Source organism: Capricornis sumatraensis, chromosome X (genome assembly GCF_032405125.1).
Source record: "Capricornis sumatraensis isolate serow.1 chromosome X, serow.2, whole genome shotgun sequence".
Taxonomy (NCBI): domain Eukaryota; kingdom Metazoa; phylum Chordata; class Mammalia; order Artiodactyla; family Bovidae; genus Capricornis; species Capricornis sumatraensis.
Genome location: NC_091092.1, coordinates 43,499,397 through 43,503,894, shown reverse-complemented (window position 1 = coordinate 43,503,894; position 4,498 = coordinate 43,499,397). Strand labels below are relative to the sequence as shown.

Below are 4,498 nucleotides of genomic sequence, written 5' to 3'. Positions count from 1 at the left end.
TACTCCACAGTCTACTGGTTTTTCCTCTTTATTGGATGTACTTTTTCATTCTTTTTTCTGCCTTTTTCCCTCCAAATATTGTAATTATTCTCAAATCCCACCATTTTTCTCTATCCCTTAGTCCACACTGCTGAATTGCTCACCAAGCTACTACAGTATAAGTTCTTCACCCATGTCCCTATTTTCCAGCTTCCCTCTGCCAGCCCACTTTCTGATCTGCATCTGAAGTGATCATGCCAACATGGAAACCAGAATGTGTGCTGCATCCATACTGAAAACTCATCATCGCCTTTACTAGGCACTCAGAGCACAGTCTGAACTGCTGACTCTGGTCCACCAGCTCTGCATGCCCTGGCCCTGCCATCCTCTCCTAATGCATGTCCTAATGTCTCCTCCTTGGTCTCTCTGCCTTTGTCCTCTGCTCTGTCGTCCCTGGCCAGTCCCCTCCCCGGGGCCCTGTGTACGCCCTTACCTCAGCCTGGAAGTCTTTCTATGTTTGTGCACAGGCTGGCCCTCTCCTCCTCCAGCTCCTGCTCTCTGTCCCATCCCAGCTTACTTCTTCCCTATCACAAATTCAAACTATAATTATTTCACTTGCTCATTTTGAACTTACTGACTCCTGAGAATTTTTCAGTTCTGAGATTTCTCTGTGGTCTATTCTCCTACTATGAAATAAATAATTTTAGAAACTGAGGAGCACATGAATGTCCATGTAGGGTTGATGTAAGACACCTAATTTTAGTTCAATCTCTATATTAGGTTTCCAGAAGCCTCTGTCATTCACAATATCCATGAGGAGGGGAGGGAAAGTGGTCATACCCCCACTTCATGGCTTCTCAAAATCCGCTCCACGAGAGCTTATGAATATGGTAGGAGATGGTATCCCACCCAACCAATTAGATGCTCTATCCAGTGACTTAACTAGCTTCAGCCGAGGTGGGCTGATTCACAAACCTTCTAGTAATGCCCTCTAGGAGGACTCATTACCAGCTATGTCTCTACAGATGACCAAAAAGCCATCGCAATGTCTCCACTTGGAATGATGCCCCCCAAACCACCATTATGTCTAGAGGAAACCAGTGCTGATATAAAACATCAGTTAAGAAAGGAAATTCGACAGTTTGGACGAAGTATGTTGTATAACAGTTTCTATCATACCATTGGAAGACTCTCATTTTGTGATTTAAAATAGATTGAACATATCTCTTAAGGCTCATTAGTTCCCAGAAATGGGCTTTCACATAATTTAGAAAGATTCCTTTATAGTTTGACTAAAATGTTATAACATATTTTTCTCTTTTTCCCCTTTTTTCTCTTTCTTTTCCTTTTTTACTCTTACTTATTGTTTACAAAAGTTTTATTATTAGATATATTCAGGTATCTTGATTTAAACATTAAAAACACATATATTGTATAACATTCTAGTTTATGAAGAATGGTTAATGAGTTTATTGGATACACCAAGACTGAATTCTAACTCAACTTTATATTAGAGAACTACTGAAAGTTTATTTTTAAAATATTTTCAGAATATGAAAAAATCTTCAAATTGCTTGAAGAAGTACAAGGACCTCCAGATGTAAGGAAACAATTTGTTGAATTTGCCATCAAGGAAGCAGCAAGGTGAGTGTAAAGAAGAACTCTCCATTGTTTTTAAGGAGTTGGGCCCAATGCAGTGCTGGGGTGAGGGTTGGGTACAGCCCTGCCTAGTATTTCTCGGACCTAAGTCCTTTGTGAGAGTTAAAGTTGTCTCCATAGTTTTTTAGGTTCATATTATCTGAGTCCATCTCATTCTTCCAAGCTCCCCTTCTCACCAGAGTGTGATTGGGCCTTGAACTTCAGTTGACACTGTGTATTTGCTGGATTGTCTCTTACCATCAGGGTCCATTCATATTCTTTTGTAAAATCAAGCTCCTCTTTCTGTTCCCTACAGTGCTCCTACATGATAATTTCTTTGCATGTCTCTTGGTTAATGACTTGTCTCTTTATTTTCAGATTTAAAAGAGGGCACTTAATCAAGCACCTTAAGATAATACTAGAAAAAATAGATTCTGACCATTTTCTCAACAAAGACATTTGCATTCTAAGCATATAATCCTGTTATCGTCATGATCAGTAAGAAATAATGACCAGATTGCCATCTTCTGGAATGGAATAGAATGTTGTTAAAGCCTCTCAGCATGTATTTGGTTAACAAAATTGTCTCCAGAGGCTAAGAAAAAGCATTGGAAATTTAATGTTATAAATTTCTGTTAGTAAAACTGGGCATTTGCCCTAAGCATTTTATTTGAATGAATAATTTGTTGTTTGTCTTCTCACCTGAGGTGGGTGGTGTTATTAAATCATCCAGTAAATACTGTTACAGTTCTGGTTTCTTCAGCATGTCACCATGTGTAGCTGGTATTTATTACTGCACTCTTTCCCTATCCATTTTTTTTTTTCCCCCGAGGCACCACTGAGGCAAAACTCAGCTTTTGGTGCTTGGCTTGAGGGAGGACTCAAACCTCAATTACAAAAGAGTCTGGACCATTAGATATCTTCCCAGAGTTGAGTTGTAATTTCTCATTAACTCTAATCACAAAACATGAAAGTACTAAGAAGAGCTCTAGACATTCTGCACATATCTTAGACCCTGTGTAGTTACAACACAATTTCCTTTGATAATCAGATTCCATCACTCCATACTATAGAGGAACTCCATTTTTTTCGGTTTGGTTTTTTGTTCTTTATTTACTTTTTTATTTTAAACCTCTTTATTTTATATTGGCATATAGCCAATTAACAATGCTGTGATAGTTTCAAGTAGACAGCAAAGGGACTCAGCCATAAAAACATATACATATATCCTTGTGTGCATGTATGCTAAGTCGCTTCAGTCATGTCCGACTCTTTGTGACTCTATGGACTTAGCATGCCAGGCTCCTCTGTCCATGGAATTCTCTAGGCAAGAATACTGAAGTGGATTGCCATGCCCTCTTCCAGGGGATCTTCCTGACCCAGGGATCGAACCCACATCTACTGTGGCTCCTGCACTGCAGGTGGATTCTTTACCACTGAGCCACTGGGGAAGCTCTGAATATGTATCCATTCTCCCCAAAGGCCTATTTCATGATAGCCCTCATTTAACAAGTCAGAGAACCAGTGTGGGAATTTTATCATTTTCTGAATATATTTATACAGTTATACATTCTGAATCTTAGGAAATAAGCAGAGGGTAGATTCAGGGACTAACCACTGAGATGGACATGAGGTAAAACCACATTGATTCCACAACTTATGTAAGCCCAAACATCAGTGTTAGTTCAGAGCTGGTGCTGAATAATCTCTTAGAATTCTGATGACTTGAAGTTCCACCTTTGCACAGCCTCCTTGTCACTGGCCACAGGTCCATTTAAAGTTGGGACAGTGATATTTGGCAGTGTAGCATGCCCTTCCTCAAGGGCAAGCTGCAGTCATTATGATCAACAGAGAAGACCCATCACAGAGCTCTTCACAGATGCCTAGGCTCCCCTTGGAAATCAGTATACCACTGCCTTGGTGAAAGTTGTGTTCTTTGGATATCCTGAGGTGAATGAGCACATATTATGTAATAAGTTCACGCTAATGTTCCAGTCTCCCTAACCTTTGGATGTCTCACTCTGCAGTATGTCAAGGAAGTTCCTGCATTTCTTTGAGTCCTCTGGGGCTTTTTCAATCAACTAACTACAATGGAGTAAATGTTCATATACCTCCCAAGAAAATGTCAAAACCCTAACCTCTAATGTGATGGTATCTGGAGGTGGGACCTTTAGGAGGTGATTGGGTCACAAGGATGGAGCCCTTATGAATGGAATTACTGACCTTATAAAAAAGACCATGGAGAGCTCCCTTCCCCCTTCCAACACATGAGAATGTAGTGAGAAGTGGGCCTTGTATGAACCTGGAAGTGGACTTTCACCAGACACCAAAACTGCTGCTGCCTTGATCTTGGGCTTTGGGAGCTCCAGACCTGTGATGTTTGTTGTGCAAACCATCCAGCCTCTTGTATTTTACTAGAGCATCCTGAATAGACTAAGGCACCAGCTTCACAAACTCTGAGACGCTTTCCTAACCCCTGACACCAAAACATTTAATCCAGAGTCTCAGATTAATAAGCCCACATATGAAAAATTTGGTCTGATTAAACTGTATTTTCCTTCTACCTCCACTTCACTGTAAAGACCTATTTACACACAAATTCCACAGAATTCTGTCTGTACACATTTTGAAATTTATGTCATTCTTTTGGCAAATTCTGTACCTCTGCAAGGGTCACACTTTACATACTTGGTGGCCTGTGGGAGTTTGAGGCTTCTCACAGGATTTTGAAGGAAAGAGAGGTGGTAGATGCAACTTTTGAGTAAGATCACCCATGCCCTGCAAGGCTGCTCCTTCAGGCCAGAGGATCACTGATTCTTCAAGCAAAGGAAAAGTCACCTCTGACAGAAGTTTTGCTTCTACTGGAAAATTACCTCACAGA

At 40.5% G+C, this 4,498-nt stretch overlaps 1 pseudogene; it reads left to right on the top strand.

The window, feature by feature from the left end:
• Positions 1 to 866: 866 nt before the first annotated feature.
• LOC138071651 (integrator complex subunit 6-like) lies at positions 867 to 2,095 on the top strand (annotated as a pseudogene).
• The last annotated feature ends 2,403 nt before the right edge of the window (positions 2,096 to 4,498 follow it).